The following is a 22308-nucleotide window of genomic DNA, read 5'->3' as shown; positions in this document are numbered from 1 at the left end:
GGAATACATATTTATCGAAATATGGGGCCCTCTTATTCGTGAAAGAGTTTATCTAATCTCCATACTTCCAACTTTTTCCTGATTGCAGGCCCACACTCTTTTGGCATGTCACACACTTTTTTAGACCGGTTAACGAGGTGACTACTGGTTTAATTTTGTATGGGTGGAAGGACTCCATTGACTTACTTTTTACCCGTTTGAAGGACAACACCCTAGGACTCTTCTATACATATTTACACGTCAGCCCTAGACCTGCAGTTTAGCATTCTGTCACACATGCTCTAGAGTCGAGTGACTTTATATAACTTGGTTCTTCCACAGCCCTTCCCTTTGATAATACTCGCTGTAGACCTGTCATTTTCTTTCTCATAGATCACTTCTACCATTAATGGACGGCGTTTACCGTAATCCTCTATACCCTCTGTATCTGTTCTGTTACTATTGCGAGTATGGGGTTGGAATTGTATATGCATTGGCTGTCATAATGATGTACCTGTATATGATCTGTTTGTTGCTTTCCTTTAAGCTGTCATCTCTGTGTTTATGCTGTGCACTTTGTGCATAATCCGTTTGATAATTCAATAAAAAGATGTAAACTATTCCAATTTCACCATTCTTTTGAGGGGTTTTCTAGTGCTATGACATTCCATTAAAGATTCTTTCTTTAGGAAGGTAGGATCCTTCTGCGTGGCTACCCCCACTTTTTGCCTAGTGCTAAGCTGTTTTGACTAGTCTGACTGGGATCCTGCTAATCAGGTCCCAAATCTATCTGCTTTCTTGCCTTAAATTGTTGTGGTTAGTACTTAGGTACATCCCAGATTGGATACTGGGGTACTCTTATCAGTTCCTAGTATATGGTACTAAGGTTCCCAGGGCATAGGAACCCCAGAGGTCCCCCATGGGCTGAGGCATGCATTACGCTACCCATGGAGATCATTCAAAATGGAACTACAGGCCTTACATTGCAGCCTGTATAAGCTGGTGCTAGCACCACTTACTAAAGTTATAGGTTTCCTATATCTAAGGTCACTGCACTTAAAACCTTTAATTCACCCCTATAGCAGGCCTTTACAATCCTGAAGGCAGGGTGCTTGGTTCTAAGTGTGAGGGTGCCCCTGCATGAGCAGGACACCCCTGCAGCCTACGGAGTCCATTATCCCGGGTTGTCAGTGAAGCAGCCATATACTAAATAGAGGGGCACCGCGCAATTATGCGATGACCATCTCAAAACTGGCTGCAACGAATCCTATCATGTTGGGTATCAAACATGTTGGAATCATAGCCCCACACCTTAAACGGTGTGGGAGTATGATTCCAAGCACTGGAAGAGCCCTCCGAAAGGCTCTCAGTGTTCCCAGTAACAGCCTTCTTGACCGGGACAGCACAAAATGGTTGCTGCCGACCAGAGACACGATTCTGCCCTCCTGCTGCTGAGCCAAGCTCGAGCAGGTGAAGGCATAAAAATAGGCATCCTGTCATAGGGAGGTGGGAACACCTCCCAGACAGTATTTAGTGTATTGGGGTAGGGAGGGTGTGCTTGCAAGTGCCAATCAGTCTGCATGAAGGGCACATTAGGTGTCCCTGTGCATAGTACAGTTCAAACCAGTCCTGGGAGTCCTGGGAGCCGTTGGCTCCTGCTCTGGTGCAATACTGGACAAAGGTCATGGGAGTAACCTCTCCCCTGTCCAGACCCTCCCATTGGATCGTCCCAACCCTTTCCTTAGTGTACTTAAGGGCTTACCTGGGTGTAGGTCCCTCGATTGGTCATGGGACTAGATTCAGATCAGACACTACTTCTTCTTCTACCGTCTGGGCACTCTGGACTTCGTTGGACTTCGTTTGGGCTCGACTTTGTCTCCCTTCATGTCTGCTCCATCGTCTGTGCCTGTGCACCATACAAGAACCTTACAAGGCCTGTGGGCATCAAAGACACCTGAAGGAATCTCCCTTGGAGTGAAGGAGTCACTCTCCTGCATTCGCAGGCACTGCAACTAAGTCGACCGGTCTGCTGATTCTGAGCTCCTCCGGACTCCATAAGGTTCTGCAACACAGGTGGTGGTTTTTCACAGCTCTTGAGGCCTGCCGTGCCCTCTCACGAAGTTTAAGGCCAGTATCCGTTACAATAACCGAACCCCTGTGCACCGCATCAACTTGCAGTTGGAAAGGCTTGTTGGCTTCCTCCCAAGACGATCTTTGGGCTCCAAGTAGCCCCAACCTCAAGCACCTCCAGTGACCAGAATTTTCAGCCACACCACATCATGTGCGCCGTGGCCTGCATCTTTTGGTGAGGTGCTTCAGGTCCTCTCGCGAGTCCAGTGCCTCCAGCCTGTGGGTCCATTTGAGGGTCACCTTTTTTTCTTTTGGGCTCCCCTGATTGCTCGGGGCTGCCCTGATTCCCTGCTTGCGGTGAGTCCCATGGACCTTACTGGTCCCGACGTTGCTCCTTCTTCAATTACTGCATTAGTTGCATTTGCCAAGGTTTGTTGGTGCTCCTGCCGGACATCGACCCCTGAGCACTCGACATTCTTCATGGGACAGCTCGTGCACGGCTCCTGATCTTCCTCAGCATCGCCTGGTCCTCACAGCTGCAGAGTCACGGTCATCGTCACCCATCCTGCAACACCCGACTGCGGAGGGCATTCGTCTTCCAAGTCTCCTGGTCACTCCTGAGTGACATAGACTCTGTTCCCTCTGCTTGCAGGTACGTCTCATCTAGAATCCACCTTCAGATTGCACTGGATACTTTCTCCTTCTTCAGCAGCACAACTTTCCTGAAGTCCTCCATTGGGTATGACTTTGGTATCCGACACCACTTCACACGTATGCTCCTGGCTTCCCTGGTGTAGGTAACGTAGGTACTAGGGTATCCATGGGTGGGGTGGCTCTCCAACCATCTGTCTTCCACAGGGTTTCTTCAGGGTCCACTAGGAAGGGTCCTTAAAACTTTAAAGAATCCAACCGCGACTTACACGTAGAGTTGTACGAAGCACGCGGTCGTGTTCACACACTGCACACGCTCTCCGTGGGGTCCCCATCTACTCACCTTGGGTAGTTCCTTGGGTCCCCAGCACTTCTACAACCTCTTGACCTTGTCTTGACCCGAGTCGTGGTTCTTTTACCACTTTCTTAGTATATGGTTTGATCCCTCCCTGGGGTCCACTGTGTATTTCGTGCTATTTACTGTATTTCTATGCAAAGCATTGTGTGCATTGTGTTTATCTCTGTGTAGGAGATATTTAAACATGTTAGAGAGTATTGTACAATAAAAAAATATTTTTATAAATACCTTGTGTGATTCTTTTTCACTTAATCTATACTATAAAATTGCATTCTTGTAAAACAAGCTGCTTTACACTCCTTCTTGACTAATCATGAAGGCTGCTCTCCACAGATATCACTTAGAGAGCTTTCTAAGGTTGTCTAAGACCTCTTAAATCCCCATAAGGGTTGTGTGGACTGGTGCCCACTTACATTAGTGGACATCATATACCAGGCCAGCTTCTCACACTTTCTATCTTGCCTGTTTTGATAAGGTGCCTCGAGCATACCTAAGTAATCTTCAACTAGTGCAAAATTACATTCCACTGCTTTCTCTTTGCTCTCTGAGGCATCTTGTTCTTTATTCTCAAGTCTTTCGTGTTCCAGTTTAAATCGACTGTTATGATCCTAGTGTCTCAAGGCTCCAGTGTTTATAGCACCCGCAGGAGTAACTACAGATTTGCAAGCTTCTGCCCCTGAACTTCAGGCCTGTTTTTTTGAAGCCTGAAAGACAGCCTTCTATACTGCAGTTTTAGACCAGTAACGACAAGCCTGATGGTCTTCCTATAAGCAATGATCCCATCATCAGTCGTTGCATCCAGACAGTTTTTCATATTTTTGTGGACACTTCCCTTTTGGTTTTATTTGGCGCTACTTTTCAGGCAGCCTTCTTTCTTTAGCCACTGTTGCTTTCGAATCAGATAGCGTGGCTATTGCTCAAATATGCCGTTTCCAAGCAAATTATCAGCATCCCTATCATCACCACATACAAACATGATAAGAACAAATTCCACCTCATGTCGAGCCCTTCAACTATTAAAGTACTCTGCTGGCTCCTTCTGTAAGCCTGTTTCATCTTCAAAGTTTGCTACTTCACCTTCAAGTCAGTAAATTTAAGTGGTTCACTTTACCTGGCAAGAAAGATCAAGCTTACCGGTGATGCATTCAGCACCTCTGGTATAAATGGATCCCTGCTGAGAACAAGAAAATGGAGGATGGAAAAGATCATGTCACCATCCTTCTCCTGCTAAGCCCCAATGCTCTGGCAATTGATCACAAAGCAAATTCGTCCTGCTCTTTCCCTCATTCACTTCTATAAGGAAATTGACATACATTGCTTCTCACAATACCTTATTCTTGTGCCAGGGCCAGCCTTTGGCATTGGTGAGTTGAGCTCACGCCTGGGACACCAAAATATAGAGGGATGCACGGAGCTCCCTGCTCAAGTCAGTGCTCTTCCGACATGGCTTAAAAGAAAAGTGTGTCTCATCATTTGAGAATCTCAATCTCCCTCCCACTACCCTTTGTTGCAGCACACTTCACTGGGATGGAGGAAGACTCAAACAAAATGAAATTACTCGCATTCTAAAATAATTAAATGGATGACAAATAATTACTTGCAAATATTTTATTGTCAACATGACATATTTTTAGTTGCTACTTTTGACTTACATTTGAATAGTACAATGCATAACATCGTAAATTGTCTTTGTATAGCACTTACTACCCCTGATGAGGTGTTGAGCACTTTACAGCGAGCAGTACGCTACTCCGGACCCCAAGATTAGAGTTAGTAAATTATTAATAAGTATTTTTTTTTCTTGTGCGTTAGTTGTGTGCTCTATATTGTTGGTGTGTTTAATACAGTTTAGAGTAGAGCAGTGGTGGCTCCTCGAGGGAGTGCTGCGGGGGGGTGAGGCAGGGTGGTGGAGGGGCAGGGTAAGGGGTAGTAAACACTGGAATTGGGCCAAACCAAGTTGAGTAAAGAAATAAAGAAATAGAACAAATTACATTGCGCGCTGCATTGCCGATTTGGCGTTGCAGCGCGCACAATGTAATTCGTTTTATTTATTTATTTCTTTACTCAACTCCGTTTGGCCCAATTCTGGAGTTTACTACAGCCAAGAAGTGTGGGGCTTTCTATCTACTGGATGGTACAGGAAATGTGTGTTAAGATCAGGGCCAGCTCTAGGGCAGTGCGACCGGTGCCACCGCACAAGGTACTGACTTCAGGGACTGCCGAGTTTGCAAGTTTATTTTAGTTTCAAAAGCACCTGCTGATGTGTTCCTTGCCTCCAGCAATTTCCAGGTAACAATAAAAATGTCATGATAACTCCGGGGATTAATGTTCTTCCTGGAGAGAGATTGGAGTTTTGTTTAGCTGAGGTTTATGACTGATCATAAAATAGCACAGAGGGTTAATATGCCTGCTGCATTGAATGTGTAACATGCAGATCACAAAGTGCATATAATGTAAATAGGTCAGTGGGTTACTGCTCTTCTAAGAGACATCCTTTTATTACTTGCAGCTTATAAATTAAAATCCTTATGTATAACAATGATTTTTTAATTGTCTTCAAAGAACTGCATGCACACTGCAAAGTATAGATTAGAGCATTGATTAATGTTGCAAAAAGGGTTCATCTGTGTAAAAATCGATTCTTATAACTAAAGAGAACCCCCAACTATGGGGTTCCGTTTTCAATTTTGAGTTTTTGGGCTTCTCCAGTATAAGCACTCTTAAACTCTATTGCCTACCAGCATGGATGACATGTCACTCCTACACCTTGTAGTCCTCTAGTTTATGTAACATTTCCTTTACACTGATTTACACACTTCTGATTGATTGTCTCTGTGTAATGTGTATGTGATGCAATGTGCTCTGATACCCTACACTGGTATGAGTGACACTATATAACTAATTAAATGCATCTGAAAGAGAGTGGTTATGGAGACTTGAAGGTCACTGATAAAAGGTGGACATGAGGAAATCTGTGGTGGAGGTGGTCATCGTCTCCACCACGGATGTGGGCGCCAACAAACATTGTCGCACCGGGCACCACCAGCACTAAAGCCGGCCCTGGTCAAGATATACTAGCTACTTTGTAGATATCACGCTAGCTGCAGAAGTTTACACTGTTTCTAGTATTTTACCTGTTTATGATGCACGGAGCTAGTGAATACAGATGTATATAAACAGTTATATAACTAAAACGTAAATAAATGCAAAATTAAATGGTTATTGAGAGATGTCTCTGGTAAAAATGGAACCCTTTTATTTGATTCATGTACTCGTTGATATAATTATCGACATATGTCACCTGTTTCTGAGGAAACAAAAACACAGTAAACCAGGGGTGTCAACATGATGTGGAAATTCACACAGAGTAAAAAATTTAAATCAAAGCTTTGCATACTTAGAGGTGCAAATTGGCGTAGGATGCTTTTTTCAGTAAATGGCTAGTATATCGCACACCTTCTGTTTTGCAGAAAATGTACCCTAATTCTTCAGCTCATTGTTTTAGATGTATCAGTCACCCGGCAGCTAATTGGACTCATATTATGTTACAGTGCTCAAAAATTCAAACATTTTGGGAAGATGTTTTTGGTTTTCTTGCAATTGAATGTGATTTACAATGTTTAAGATATGATAAACTGATCCTTATTGGTTATGACCCTGTTGTAAATTAAAACAACGATGTGATTAAGCATTTACTAAAGACATTAGTTCCTTTCCGTTAGAGCATGTTTTCTCCGTTATGTTGACCGAAGTTTGGACTCCATTTTGTATTGTCATGCTTCCACGTGTTCCCCACGAGAAGAGTCCAACCTCTGTGTTAGTTGCTCTTGTGATCTGCCTAGTAACAGTCTATAAATAGCTCCTTTGTCCATCTGGCACATGTCCAGACTTGACCACATCTGTTATCAGTTAGCCTTGCTTGACCATGTTTTCGCGGGCTCAAGGAGTGTGTTAGCTCCGCCCACATATTGATTCAGTATCGAAAATGACCATAAATGGTAATGTTCTTCGGCCTCATGTTGTATCCACCCACTTATGAGCCCCTCTATTGTGTATAAAAGGGGACCGTGTACGCAAGTTCTTTGTGCTACTCTATGCAATACTGAAGAGTGTTGTGTGGATTGTAGGACCACCCTTAAGGGTTAATAAATGCTGTCTTTGTACTTTGCAGTTTCCGTGCCAACTTCCTTATAGATTCCATTACAGGAGAGCGAACCCTTGTGTCCTGCGGGCCTAGCTGGGGCCTGTATTCATCAATTGGCGCCCGTCACGTGGGGCTCATCGGCGACTCGGATGCTCGAAGGACTGGTCGCGACGAAGGTGAGGAATTTGGCCGGGGACGTGATCACTGCCAGTGGCGTCTTAGCCCTGGCATCCCGAGGTTTTTCTTCCTTCCCTTCCGAGCTGACCGTCCGGGTGGCGCCGGTCCTCGACTGAGACCTCTTCTGTCGGTCTTGCCGTGAAAGCCGTTTGGGCGATTGTGGAGCTTGGCAGTTGGAATCTGGACTCTTGATTGGTAAGAACCGGTGTACGGTACTTGGTCCGAGTTTTTGAAGCCTGATCTGGCTATTTGAGTTTGATTTGTGATGACTAGTCATATTTTGTATTTGTCTTTGTGAATATATATGCGTTGCAACACATATAGGCAGGTAATGTGGAGAGATTTCTCCGGAGCTGTGTAACTTTGAACGGCGCAACGATTAAGTGCCATTTTTTCTATAATATTGCATATTTTGCATTATTCATGAGCATGCCTGCTTTTAGCGCACTCCGTAAGTGGTGTTGCTGTTTTGGAAACCGGTTGAACCTCGAGGAATCTGCTCCAGCTCCCCCAGAGGGGACTCCTAATAGGGATATGTATGTGAAGCATGGTCTTTCTTCCATAATATACAGCACAGTATGGAGGAAATATACAAAAAAAGATCCTGAGTTGCGATGGCCTTTGTATGGATCGTTTGATATACGTAAGATTGAGTATGTGGAACAGTGTATGTGTAAGCGGCGTGCGCGTCAGGATATGTTTGAGTGTGTACGGTTGTGGGTGAAGGAGGTGCGTGAGCGAGAGAAGCGCGAGAAAGCGCTGTTTGATAAAGAACAACGGAAGAATGATCATGTGCGAGCACAGGAAGCGAGGCGTCGGGAGGACAAAGAACAAACGGAGAGACAAGAGAAAGAGCGTAGGCTACAAGTCTCGGGTCAATATGCTGTTCGGCAGCCACTTTATCCTGTTCTTAATAATCTTGATGATGATTTTTATTTACTAGATCGCTCTCCGCCCCCTTATGTCGGCGCATCTGCTCCGAGGCCGCAAGATTCGGTCCCGGGTCCGGGTAAGGTAGATACGCGGTCCATGTTATCGGCTGAGCATATGGCTGAGCTTCGGCAAATTTCCTTCCGTGCACTTAAGGGTAAGGTGTCCGTGGATGAATTGTTCCATACTTGGGGGTCGTGGCAGGATAGAGAGAGATTGTATTTTTTGAGTCATTTCGCTGAGGAAGTGATTGCTGCTTTTCGGAAATATTCTAGTGTCCTTGAGCCTGAAGAAGTGACATCGGATGCTAAAGCATTGCATGATGGTGTTTTTTATCCCTCTAAGGCTCCTGATACGGCTCGGCGGCTATTCGCCTTGCGGGACGCGGTGCTGGCCCATAAAGGAAAAGCGCACCCACGAGCAGGGGAGGAGACGCAGTCGGATTCGTGTACCGCAGAAGGCCACTCATCCACCTCTCAATCAGATAAGAGCGATCTAGTGCATGCTAAGCCAATGCGCGAGGCGGCGCCTTTGTATGTTCCTCCTAAAGGAGCGGGGACTAGCTCGGACATTACCTCCGCTGATGCTAAGGGATATTTTGTGTATAATTGGGTTTATACTCCGTGGCATAGAGCTGATGTTATGGCATTAAAGAATGCGCTGCCTGACCCCCGCAAGAATCCAGCGGCCTTCTACGAAGAAGTCGAGGGGGCCTTGAATTCTTGCGTTATGACTTCAGCAGATATAGACCTGTTCTTTGGGCTTATTCTACCACCAGATATGTGGCGATCTGTGCGAAAGGTAGATGATGTTGCCACTTTTAAGGCTCGATGGTCTGAACTGGAGGATGAGGATAGGGAGAGGAAGCCTGCGCAGAAACCGCCCCAGAATATTTTAGATCTCCCTGCTGCTATTGTGGCTAAGTTGAAGACAATTATCCCCCCTAAAAAGATTGACTGGAATATGTTAGCTGCATGTAAACAGAAAGTTGACGAGTCAGTTGCGGACTTCTTTACGCGCTTTGAGGAGACGTTTCATGATTTTAGTGGCCAGTCGCTTACTGACGATACGGGCCGCCACCTTTTTGCGGATAAATATGTGGCTAATCTGCTGCCGGCAGTTGCGGCCCGTCTAAAAGCGAGTGAAAGTTCTTGGTCCTCCGCTACACCGACGGCCCTCCTGACTATCGCCCAGTATTATGAACGTCAGGAGCAAGAAGCAAAGGGCCAGGAGGAAAAGAAATCGAAAGATTTGAAAACAAAGGTGATGTTGGCACAAGTCTATGGCCCGCCCCGACGGGGTAGTAATAGAGGTAGGGGAGGATCTTATGGTCCTCCCTCGGGCCGATCTGATTTGAATAGGAACCAATGTGCGTATTGTAAGCAATCGGGTCATTGGGCTAGGGACTGCCCGGTGTTGCATGCATCGCGTCAGGGGCATACCCACGGTGGCCCGCGAGGTAGAAGGGGTTTCTCGAACTTTCGAGGGAATTCTAACGAACAGGCTCGTTTTGACTCTGCTGGGCAGCACCGCGAAAGATCAAACGTTTTTGATCGCCAGCATCAGTACCAAGCGTCGGGGATTGACCGGTCGGGGTACCATGACTCTCAGCATGCATAGGAATGCGTTGGATGGGGGTTAGAATCAGTTGAGGTGCCGGTCGATCAGCAGGGCCCTTATGTATCGGCTGAAGTTTTGGGCTCTACTGATCAGTTCCTAGTGGATACAGGAGCGACACGTAGTGCGCTATCTAAGCAATTGGTTCCGGGGGCTCCCCCATCCGGCTTAATGGTCACATCGGTAGGGTTTGACGGTACACTCTCCCGAAGCCCTCTTTCACAGCCCCTCATGCACCCTGTCCGTTTCTGCTTGCCCCGTACACACCGGACAACATTATGGGTCTTGATATGTTAAAGCATTTTAGAGCTACGATCCGCTGCTCCCCTGCTGGTGTACGGGTAATATTGAATGACAATTACCCCCGATCAGAAAGGATGTGTACGATGTCAGAGGATGCGCTGTTAGCTACCCTCCCTCGTGCTTTGTGGGCAACTTCGGATACTGATGTGGGACAAATGGTGATTCCACCGGTCCACATTAGCGTCCAGGAGGGGGCGGTGTTACCACGCCTCCCACAGTACCGTATTTCCCAGGAGGGTGAGGGGGCTCTCATACAGATAGTGCAGGATTTGATGGCGGTAGGGGTAGTGGAAGAAGTCCCCTACAACATTTGTAACAGTCCGATTCTCCCCATTCTGAAAAAGGACACGGATGCTAAGGTTTATCGGTTTATAATTGATTTACGAGAAGTGAACAAGATCGTGATACCTCAGTACCCAGTGGTTTCCGATATCACGACATTGCTTACCTTGGTCCCGCCTACGGCGACCATGTTCTCAGTGATTGATTTGAAGAATGCCTTCTTTTCCATTCCCATTCACCCTGATAGCCGATATCTTTTTGGGTTTACATTAAATAATAGATCTTATCGTTTTTGTAGGATTCCCCAGGGCTACACAGAAAGCCCTAGCATTTACAGTCAGGCTTTGAAACGACAATTGGATTCCTTTGTTCTGCTCGAGGGGGTCGCCCTCATTCAATATGTCGATGACATCTTGCTGGCGGCTGACACCCTGGAGTTGTGTGAAAAAAGTACGTTATCCTTACTTTCCTTTTTAGCATCCCACAATCATAAAGTATCTAGGAAGAAATTGCAATTCTGTAGACCAAAGGTGACTTATTTGGGTCACCTTTTGTCTAAGGAGGGGCGTGCACTCACACCGGATCGTATCCAAGTAATTTTGGATACGCCGAGACCGTCCACACAGAAGGATGTGCGTGCATTTTTGGGCCTCGTTTCTTTTTGTAGACAGTGGATATTGGGGTTTTCGCACATAGCTAAGCCATTGTTAGCCCTCTTGACAAAGGACACGCCTATCCCAATCCCTTGGTCAGATGAGTGTGATACTGCTTTTCAGCAACTACGGCAGGCCCTTTGTTCAGCACCAGTGTTAGGGACCCCTGATTATGCAAAACCCTTTTCGTTGTATGTGCATGAGAAAGATGGATTGTCAGTTTTAGTGCAGATGCACGGCGATAAGCAGCGCCCTTGTGCATATTTTTCGGCTGTACTTGATCCTGTCGCCCGAGCATTACCAGGGTGTTTTCGCTCGGTTGCGGCGACAGCTGTGTCAATACGCCAAAGCGAGGGAATTGTGTTATCTCATAAGCTGTTGGTATTAGTCCCCCATGCTGTCGATGCCCTGCTCAATCAAACGAAGACGCAGCATTTGACCAGCGCCCGTTTAACGGGATATGAGTTGACGCTTTTGGCTCCTCATATTACGTTGAAAAGGTGCGTAACGTTAAACCCGGCAACATTGCTGCCATACCCCGAAACCCAGCCTGAGGCGCGGAAAGCGCATGATTGTATTCTCGTGACTGAGGAACAAACAAAGGGTCGTATTGATCTCCAGGATACGCCCTTTCCGGATGTAGATGGAGAACTGTGGGTGGATGGATCCTGTCTGAAGCTACCAGATGGTACGACTTCAGCAGCATATGCAATTACTACATTGCAAACGATAGTGGAGACAGCGCGCATACCACAGAAATCAGCTCAAGCAGCGGAACTGATAGCATTAACACGAGCATGTGAGCTCAGTACAGGACTATGTGTGAATGTTTATACAGATAGCCGCTATGCCTTCGGAGTAGCGCATGACTTCGGCCTACTCTGGAAGGAGAGAGGGTTTTTCATTTTCATTTTTCCAATCTTTATTTCGACCATTTGGTCATAAAAGATACACATACATTAAAATCACAAAAATTCCGTCACATTTGATAAAAAGAGGGTTTTTAACGTCACATGGAGTACAGATAATGCATGGAGAGTTAGTTCATAATCTTTTAACTGCACTGACATACCCAAAGAAAATTGCCATTGTTAAGTGTAGCGCCCATAGAAAAGTAGTTGATAAAGTTGGAGAAGGGAATGCGTTAGCAGACCGAGTAGCACGGGAGACTGCGATGCAGCCCGGTACTACTGCCATGTATGTAGTAAAGTCACAGGTGGAAAGATGGCATGATGCGAAAGAGGAAGTGCGGGAAATGCAACGGACCGCTTCTGACAAAGAGCGGGAACAATGGGCTAGTGAGGGAGAATTGGATGATGAGGGCTGCTGGAGAAATAAGCAGATGGATAGATGGAAATTACCCACGGCCTTTGTACAACCTATGGTTCAGATGGCACATGGGCTAGCACATGTTGGAGCTTCCGCAATTGTGAAATTGCTTACCCAAGTCTGGGAGCATCCAGAGATTGCTAGCACAGCAAAGAGGGTGGTGCAGACTTGTATGATCTGCTTGAGGTATAACCCAGGAAAGGGTACTCGAACTCCGGCAGGAGGATTTGTGACACCTACTGCACCCTTTGAGGTTTTGCAGATGGATTACATTCAGCTTGAGCGCTGTAACAATCTGAAGTATGTTCTAGTAGTGGTCTGCGCTTTCAGCAAATGGGTTGAAGCGTACCCCACGAAAGACAATACTGCAATGACTACTGCGAAGCTGCTGCTGAAAGAGTTCTTCCCTCGATATGGCGTCTGCCGACTTCTGTGGAGTGATAATGGGCCTCACTTTGTAGCGGATGTTATAAAGTATGTCTTGAAGGGCCTGGGCATCACCCAGAAGTTTCACGCGGTATTCCACCCTCAGTCTGCAGGCCTAGTTGAGAAGTATAATGGTACACTGAAGCTTAAGATCGCTAAAATTCAAGCTTCAACGTCTTTGACTTGGCCAGACGCTCTGCCACTGGCGTTATTGTCAATTAGATCGGTACCACACTCTCGAACTGGCCTTACACCTTATGAAATTGTTTTCGGACGCCCAATGAATATTTGGGGTCCACCAAGACCTAAGGCTATGTATGATGTACCTTGTGTAATGATGAGCGATTATCTGGCACAGTTAACGGATAACTTGGTTTCTATCCATCAACAGGTCCGAGAGGCGCTCCCTGATCGGTCTACCGGTGAAGGACATGGTCTCCGGCCTGGGGACCACGTGATGGTGAAAGTTTTCGACAGGACGAACAGCTTGGAACCGAGATGGGTGGGCCCTGAGCAGGTCCTCCTCGCAACGAGGACGGCTGTGCGAGTCTCCAACAGAAAGAATTGGATCCACTCCCTGCACTGTAGGAAGGTGCCGCCCGGATTGGTGGAACCTGCCGTGCCGACCGATCAACGAGAAATCTTGGCTGCAGAGACAGGCCGTGCTGCGGAGCCAAATGCCACTGAGGAGCTCTTTCCGGACCATGCGACTCCTGGAGGAAGGCGATATCATCTTCGACCAAGGAAGTGAGTTTTCCAGTACCGGGACATACTGTCAGAACGGCCCTTGGGTTAGTGAAACGGAGAGCCGATGAGGCAAGGGGGGGGGATCAGCCCTGCATTAGTGTAGCGACACCCGTCTTGGCCCGCTGGTGAAGAAATCAACCGCTGCCCAAGGGGAAGAGTTCTGACAGACTTTTAGTTTCAGGAAGATATTGGGTTTTATTTTTACCTTGACATGGAGAAAAAGAAAATCCTTTGTGCATTAGGGTTCATGTTGACAGTAGCCATTGTTGGGATAACAACATGGTTCGTGGAGGATGTAACTCCTGCTCGGAAGATTCTTGTGTTGACAACTCCGGTGCCTGAGGAGCACTACTTTTATACATTACCGTATCAAGAGTTGAAGCATCGACAGTCTTACTTGAATAACACTTTCATCCAGATGCTGCATCATACCTAGGATGTCCGGTTTTAGGTTTAAACCTATAATAACTGATAAAACCCCACCGAGAGGGAAATAGCCCACACCAGTGTAAATATATAAACACTGAAAAAACACCTGCATAACCACAAACTAAATGTAATTCAAAGAAAGGAAAAGGAGTGTGAAAGAGTAATTTGTTTCCTTCTTGAAGGTCCCAATACAATGTAACTTTGTGACACAAGGTAGCAGCAAGAAAGACTGGGCTAATATTATTCTGCTTGAGTTTTGGTGTTTAGGGATGTCACTAAAATATTGTTTCTCCTTCATTTGAGTTAAAGTTGTGGGGTTTAGAAGCATGTTTTAGGTCTTGTTTACTTATTTTATAAACTGTATAGAATCAGGAAATATCAAAATCATATTTGATATTTTGGCTGCGTTTGATTCTTTCACTGATAGGTAAAATGGCTGGTTTCATAAGAATCTTTCACAATATGTGCCATCACATTTACCCACAGAAAATGTGCCACTTGCTAGATGGTATGCTGAAAGCATCCTTGCAATCTTCAGAGTTAATGAAGAATGCTTTTGACTTTTTAGTCCATTTTGATGCACTGTTTTGTTATGTTCGGGAACTAAAATGCAAATATTTCACATTTTGTGCTTTGTGTGGCATCAAAAAAAGAGTCATCCCAACTGTGTCACTTACACTTAGTTGATGTTCTCAGTCCAAGGGAAGGGGCTGTGACTGCTATATTATCCATGTGGCAAGCGTTTATAGACTTTTTGATGAGTAATGATGCCAAAGGCAAGAAATGTGAGGATCTTTCGTCACATCGTGATAGTGATGTGAAAAGAAAAGAAAGAACACTCTACCGCATTCTTAGATTTTTACAGGAAGACATAACTGCTGTAGTGGACATAATAAAAATATTAGAGTCTGTAACACTCTTGTCTGCCAAGTGTTCAGCATACTTGGTGTAGATCTGAAACATTTCCTTGAGAGTAGGCTGGGAGACACCTTTAGTGAATTTGGCACTGCAACATGTTCCATGTTAGAGTGATTGCCACTTGGTAGCAAAGCAATGTTGAAGAGCAATTCAGGATCTTTTATTTTACAATGTTTGAGAAATGTCTTGCAATGATGCATAGAAATGTCCCTTCACCAACCATGGCATTTGAAGTCAATGAAACCTCACTGTGGTACTCTGTACAAGTTTTAGTTCCCGTCTGCAAAGGGAATCTTCTCTGTAGTTTCAAACGTGCTGCTTCATTTTTGACTGCTTCAATAACTCTGAGGGCATAAGTGCCCAGTTTAATGCAATGTTGCAGAACCTGGCCAGAGAATCACAATCTTCAAGTGCACCAGTATTGGCATGGAAAGATATGTCAGTGGCCAGAGTTAGCAAATTGTCTACTGGTTGTTTTAGCATTGCCAGTCTCAAGTGCCAATGATGAGATGGCTGTTTCACAGAAAAAAGTTTACATGAGAAGGAACACACATGACCAAAGACTCACTGAAGAAGTATTGTATGGTGTACTACAATAAGTTTGATTAGCAAAAATGTATTTCGACCTTGTGTACACTGTACGTACACTATCTATATACAATGCACTATCAGTGCAGAAAGCAAGCAATAATAAAAGCAAAACGTGCCATAAACACCGGAAAAACACTGTTTCTGTTGTTTTAATGGTGTGAAAATGCGTAACCACTGATAACCACAGTTTTTTTAAGGTGATGAAATCACTTGAAAACACTGAAAAAACCCCACCGGAATTTGCCGAATATAGAAACTGAAAACAGTAAAGCCTAATCATACCCACGTTGCTACGAATGCTACGAACTGTTGGATATGTGGGATGATGCCAGCGCATCAGAAGAAAGGAGGAACGCCATTTATACCACTTCCTTTCTCTCATAATGGCTCTTGTAGAGCATGGTATACTTTGCTTTTTGCCACTCGGAAACCGACAGTGGGACGATTGCTTTTTAGACTCAATAAAGAATGCCATCAAGACAAAAATGGATATCCACAAGCGAATGGGACAATTTGGGAATGGGAAGAGTACCGACCAGACAATGAATCCATTCCCTACATCTTCACGAACACAAGAGACATTGTGGGAAAGGACAAATTTGTGATTCAAGTAGCACAAGCTCAAGCGGACCTGTGTGTCCAGAGTGTGGGTTTTATCCCTGTTGGTGTTAGTGATTGTATTACTGTTCTGAATATCGATGGGTTGAACAATAGTACCTTCTTAGCCTCCCATAATACGTACTTTGTGTGTGGAAATAAAGGTTATTACCGTCTGCCGGCTGGGTGGTCTGGGGTATGCTATGTATCATTTCTATTACCTCCTGTATTCCTAGCACCCGCATCTTATCATAAGGATCTGAAATTATTGAATAATGTGACTGTAAATAGGTATAAACGTACTTTATCAATTGATGATGTAGATCAGACTGATACCAGTCTGCAGCAGTATATTGATTTTAACTTAGGACTGTTTTTCTTTGTTGGAGCTGCCCTGAACAGTAGGAAGATCCGAAGATTAACAAGAGTGGTAGAAGCTGTGACAAATCAAACTGCCGCTGCTCTTGGGAATCTTACGGAAGAATTGCAAATTACTAGAATTGTTGCATTGCAGAATCGTATGGTATTAGACGTTATGCTAGCTGACAGAGGAGGAGCATGTAAAATTATTGGAAGTAGCTGTTGTGTGTTTATCCCTGATCATACGCCATCAGTTTATAATGCCATCAATAAACTGCATAAAATTGCAGCTGAGATCCATACAGAAAACGGCACTTGGTCCTTTTCTGGATGGTTTTGGGCGTTAATCACTGCCTGGGGATGGAAGGTTCTAACTGGTCTCTGCATTATTGTAGCGGTTCTGTTTTCGTGCTGTATCTGCGTTCAATGTGGTCCCTTGCTCTGCTCATTATGTGTATCATTTTGTATCCCTGATAAGGAAACTATTGCCAATGTTGCTCACCAGAAACGTCTAGCTAAAGAAGTTGAAGAAATGATGACGATTGACATATATGACGATTATCCTAGCAAGCCGGATGTCTTCAGTAAATGCTGAAAGGGTCGTCTGTTGTAAATTAAAACAACGATGTGATTAAGCATTTACTAAAGACATTAGTTCCTTTCCGTTAGAGCATGTTTTCTCCGTTATGTTGACCGAAGTTTGGACTCCATTTTGTATTGTCATGCTTCCACGTGTTCCCCACGAGAAGAGTCCAACCTCTGTGTTAGTTGCTCTTGTGATCTGCCTAGTAACAGTCTATAAATAGCTCCTTTGTCCATCTGGCACATGTCCAGACTTGACCACATCTGTTATCAGTTAGCCTTGCTTGACCATGTTTTCGCGGGCTCAAGGAGTGTGTTAGCTCCGCCCACATATTGATTCAGTATCGAAAATGACCATAAATGGTAATGTTCTTCGGCCTCATGTTGTATCCACCCACTTATGAGCCCCTCTATTGTGTATAAAAGGGGACCGTGTACGCAAGTTCTTTGTGCTACTCTATGCAATACTGAAGAGTGTTGTGTGGATTGTAGGACCACCCTTAAGGGTTAATAAATGCTGTCTTTGTACTTTGCAGTTTCCGTGCCAACTTCCTTATAGATTCCATTACAGGAGAGCGAACCCTTGTGTCCTGCGGGCCTAGCTGGGGCCTGTATTCATCAACCCAGATCTTCTACTCCCAGACCAGATGGTCAAACTTGTGTATATCGCAATGGCAGTAGCTAGAGCTCTTTTATTACAGAAATGGCGAACAGATTTAGTCCCCTTACTGATGGAATGGGTCAATAAGATGCGGGCGCGAACGCATATACGCTATGAGAATAGGGGGTCTAAAAATATACACGAAAATATGGTCTTCCTATTTTGATTAAAAAGTCCTGGGATCTATTATCATTATTATCATCGTGATATAAATTGGTGTAGCAAGAACCAGCGAGTTTGGAGGCAGGATTGGGTCTAATTTTATGTACATGGACACATATTCTTGGGGGATTTTATCGGCTGTTGAGCCCTGGTTTTAGCAATCTTTTTCTAAATCTGGATGTATTTTACTTCTTGTATATGCAATGTGTTTTGAATTTCGGGTTGATATTTTTTTTTTCTTTCATGTATCAGATGTGTAAATGTAATCTGTTTTCAGACTTCAATAAAAAAAAAAAAAAAAAAAAAAGAAGAAAAAAAAAAAGCTTTGCATAGTATGGGTACCACCTTGGGGGAATCAAATGAATAGTTTCTGTATAATCAACTAATGCTGGTAAAATATACTCGTATTTTATGGCAGTGAGAATCACTTGCAAAGCCATGAGTGGATAACTTGCAATGCCTTATGGCTCAGTTCTCTAAGTGTACTTTATTGTAGCAATCACTTACTGAACCACGCTCTCTTTAAGACAGTGAAACAAACTATCCTCTGACCTACCTTAAAAATATTAAGCACCCACCCAGTAGCTGGCGCTAACAAAATTGTAGAGACGTGCAAACCAAGCTCTTACTAATCTTATAATAGGAGGAGGCGTTGGTCACGTGACTGGCACTGTTTCCTCCCCTCCATGACATCACCACTGCCGCAGCCATGACAGCAGCAAGGGGAGAATGCTATCTGTTTCACTGAGATAAACAGCCTTGCACTGCAGGTAAGGCGGCGCACGTACGATTCTTTCCTCCTCGGTGGCCTTCCCGCCGCTCTCCCGGCTCTGGCATGCTGCAGCTCGGTTGTGCATGGCGGCTCAGGCGCTGTAAAAAGGCCGAAGGGAAGCGTATGTGCGAATGCGGCAGAACAGGTGCAGGAACTGTTCGCTCGCACTTTGGTGATGTGCGTGTGCCGGCTGGGCTGTCATGTCTCTGACAGGGATGCTGCGCATCCGAAAAAGGTCCATGGTTCTTCTGTTTCTTCCCGTGGGTGTATACACGCCCTCGTTTAAAATCTAACAGCTTGCTACGGAAATATTACAGTGCTGCGAGTTCTATGGTCTCCTCACTTCTCTTATGTGTGACAAAAACAGAAACTAGGCCACTACTAAAAACAAATCGTCATGCAGCATTCAAAGAGGCGAGACTCCCGTTGTGGCCAGAACATGGACATTCGTTCGTCCTCTTCTGTGCATTGCTTCTAAATAATCTTAGGTCTAGGATGCGGTTTCCGTTTTCATGGGAGATGCCAAGCCCAGCAATAACACAGCGACCTCAAGCCTTATGCCATGTAGATTAAAAAGTCTATTTAGACAAAATGCGGAAAAGGATGCAAGGTCTTAGGTAACACTTTCAAATTCTACAAAACGCCAATGCAATTACCATACGAAATGCTATGGTGCTTCTGTTCGCGTGCTACAGTACTAGTACTGCAGTGTAATATATATATATAGATAGATAGATAGATAGATAGATAGATAGATAGATTTGCATTATTGATCAGTGTAAAACAATTCTAATATTTGCGAGGGTTTTTTGAAAAATTATAAGTGAAGCACAGCAGACCAGACAAAATTCAACGAAAGAGGTCCATTATCAGTCCCTGCACCTTGTACATGGATTTAACACTCCACATTTTTACCGGGGCTTCAGTTAAGGAAAAAACAAATAACTCCACGATGCTGTCATCTCTTAGTGCTACTGAATGTTTAATGAATCCTATCATCTGAGCAGTAAGGGTTGAATCTCTACAGTGAAATAAACCGAAGTGCATACACGTGTCTGTGGACTTGTTAAAAGTGATCATGGGACTTTAGTTCTGCAGTGTGGATTCACGCTAGTGTTGAAATGCTCTTTCTAGCTCCATGAGTGTTTGAGGGCTGGGATATATGTGAAAGAGGTGAGTGACTCAGCAGCAGCAGTGCTGCGTTGAAGGTCGGATCCTGTTTCTAATTCTGGTAGGTGTGCTAACACGTTATTTAATAACCACCCCCAACATTTCTCCTCTGCATAATCGGGGATTGTGAAATAGCTCGGGCTGGTCTCTTTTTTTTTTTTTTTGGCACTCCACCCATCCTTTTTAAAAATCAAAACGTTCACATTCAAATGGTTGGTTTAAATACCTTACCAGTGTTCTGGGCATCGTCGTCTGCCAATGCTATGTGTCAACAGCATGCACATGTAATAACCATTGACACAGCCAATAGGTTGTTTTCCCATTAAAAACCGGATGTAATTAAAATGTATTACATAAGTAGGGTAGATACAGACAGGAATATAGCGTCCCTTTGCCCCCTTATTACCTGATCCGTGTGTGAGAGGGAACATTACATTGCATCTTCTTGTTCCACAGTGTGTGGGTGTGAGAGAGCACATGTGCTGACGCTGCCTCTGACTTCCGGACCTCTGTGTGCAATAGAAGTGTTTTTTTTTTGTTGCCGTCGATGCTATATGTATCTATTCTATATTCGAGGGAAGCCTCCTCCCTCCGTTTTGCATGAGTTTTTCATTGCTTCTGTTTACACTGTATTTATTCTTTGTATGCTGAAGGGGTGCAATGCCATTACCCATGCTAGGTTTGATGTATAAAACACTCTTGTGGTTTGGAAAATCACAGGGTGTTCGGTGCCAAAGGAGTGTTTTTTTGATTAATTAAACTGTTTTTGCTAGTCGGAAAAACCTTTGTGCCTCAGAAAAAGGATTTTGGTGTTCATTACGAGTCGGCCTGGGTGGAGTTCTGCTACGCATAACTGCATGAAGTGCCCAAAAAACTCCACCCGTGGAGTGCTCAAGTGTCGTAGTTTGATAAGTTGCACTGCTAGCGCTGATTTTTAGTGCCGGGAGTTTGTCCTGCGCTGCAAAATCAGTGCAAATTGCGCAAAGCGCAGCAAAAGAGAGCGCTGCTTCTTTCTACCGCTCGAGTAGATGTTCTACTGGAGTGGTAGCTTCCTGTACATGCGCTGCAGGTTTGTCAACGGGCGCGCTAGCGACTTGCAGTGACTGCCTGCGTTGAAAAAACTCTCCAGGGGTGGTCTAGCGTATGATTTTCCCTGCTCACGCTTGCCAAATTAACGTTGGTGAGCCACGCAAGAAAAAAACCTCTTCTCCGTTGAGTTTTTCTGAACTCCGCGCTTTACTCGGTGCACAGAGTGGGAAAAACTCTGCGAACTCCGCCAGCGGAGCGTAATTCGTCGCCCACCCCTTTTTTCAAGTCACATGTAGAAAGGGGGGGTAAAAGGGCCAGCCCCCCCAAATTGGGAATCGCAATAACTTGAATCAGTAACTTGTCACTGCAGTTGTTGTCTCAAACCATTGATCTGATACCAACACATGAGTTAGGGTGGTATCTAATTCGCAGAGGGGACTCTGCTTTATGTGAGAACTTTTCCTTTGCCAGTCATGCCTGGCAGCGTCAGGAGTAGCAGGCAGTGGTCTGGGGATCACTGCCGTATCTCCCTGATGTCTTCCCAAATGGGAAACCTTTTTTTAAAGCAGCATCTGTCCCTTTAAGGGACACAAGCTGTTTAACCCCTTCTACGTGGGGGTAACTCCCCCACGGCGCGGGGGCGGGGCGCGCGTGGCGCCGCGGTGCTCGTGACGAGCCCAGTTCATCATGAGCCACAGTGGAGCTGTGCTCATGACGAGCTGAGCTCGTCACGACCCCGCCCACTGATTGATTCTCACGCACAGGCGGGGAATCAATCGTGCGTGGGCGGGCCGCGACCGTTATGACAAGCCCAGCTCGTCATGAGCTCAGCTCCACTGTGCCTCATGACAAGCTGGGCTCGTCATGAGCATGCAAGCGGTTAAAAAAACAAAACGTTTTTCTTAGAGAATGTAAACTATAGACCTGCGGTGTCTTGCAGGCCACCATCTGTCAGTTTGTAGTCATTCGCAGGGTGGTAGCAAATATCAACCTGTTTAATTAATATTCATTAGTCTTGTGGTTTGCAACCTTCTGTGAAAGGGCAATTGTCAATGCTGCGTAATGTTTATGTACATGGGTTGCATCGCAGACTGCATATCTGTTGGCTAACCAGTCTGTGTGCAAATTGCACATAGTAGTTTGCACTCAGATATTAGTCTAGTGGTACCACTGTAACTTACATGTGTTTGACAGTATTTTGCTCTTAGGCTACGTGTGTTGTCCCTGTTCTGTGAATATTTGGTACATTTGTACTGCTGCCTCTTTCTTGCTTCCATCTACAAATTCATCCTGGGGAGTAACTTGCAGGGCATATATTGGGGGTTTCTCGGACAGACTGTAAAGGTTTGTGTACTGAACTGATTAATGAAA

The 22308-nt window shown here is 45.0% G+C and overlaps 1 protein-coding gene across 2 annotated transcripts in view; it reads left to right on the top strand.

Annotated features, from left to right (window-relative positions):
• The first annotated feature begins 18638 nt into the window (after positions 1-18638).
• The window catches only part of CLCN4 (Cl-/H+ antiporter 4), a 256887-nt gene continuing 253217 nt past the window's right edge, over positions 18639-22308 (top strand). Inside the window, exon 1 of one of the 2 annotated variants that reach the window (XM_085622190.1) lies at positions 18639-18736. The gene's annotated coding sequence lies outside the window, so the exon portion shown is untranslated. Of the gene's footprint in view, positions 18751-22308 lie in introns of both variants that reach the window. The other variant, XM_085622191.1, reaches the window with a different exon arrangement.

The sequence above is a fragment of the Triturus cristatus genome, chromosome 8, assembly GCF_964204655.1.
Source record: "Triturus cristatus chromosome 8, aTriCri1.1, whole genome shotgun sequence".
Taxonomy (NCBI): domain Eukaryota; kingdom Metazoa; phylum Chordata; class Amphibia; order Caudata; family Salamandridae; genus Triturus; species Triturus cristatus.
The sequence above is the reverse complement of the archived record's forward strand: the minus strand, read 5'-3'. Positions and strand labels throughout refer to the sequence as shown.